Below are 630 nucleotides of genomic sequence, written 5' to 3'. Positions count from 1 at the left end.
CTCCTCTTTTATTCCCATGGCTGTTACTTTGTGTTTTTTCTCTCTCCCTCCCCTCTCTCTCTTTCCTCCCCTCCTTTCTATACCCACCTCTCCTCCCTCCCCCATTTCTCCCCACTCACCCCAACCGGACGAGGCAGACACCGACTGTGGTTTTGTTAGAGGTGTCTCTCTGTTAAAATGGAGGTTTCTTCCCTTCACAATCATCACATTCTTCCTTGTAATGGGAACTGTTCTCTGTATAATGAATCTTTGTAAAGTGGCTTGATAATGCATGTTGCTATTTGGTGCTGTACAAATAAAATAAAATTGAATTGTATTTTCTGCTTGTGTATAAGCTTCATACAAAATCTACTGGGTGACATAAAATCTTATTGTAAACCTTGACTATAATTTGTTTTATGGCTAGAGATTAATACACTAAGAGCCTGTTTGTGTTTGGTGTCCTGTGCTGCCTGCAGAAAAACCATACCATCGCCCGCTTGTGTCTCCCTTTATTGGCTGCCAGTTAAATTTAGGACAGATTTTAATGATCTTTTAATAAAATGTAAAGCCCAGCACAATCTGCCCTCCAAGTTACTTTATGGATTTATTAACTCCCCATGCTCCAAGTCTTAATCTGAGATTTTCTTA

This window comes from Hippoglossus hippoglossus, chromosome 15, assembly GCF_009819705.1.
Source record: "Hippoglossus hippoglossus isolate fHipHip1 chromosome 15, fHipHip1.pri, whole genome shotgun sequence".
Taxonomy (NCBI): Eukaryota; Metazoa; Chordata; class Actinopteri; order Pleuronectiformes; family Pleuronectidae; genus Hippoglossus; species Hippoglossus hippoglossus.
This window is presented reverse-complemented; position numbering follows the sequence as displayed.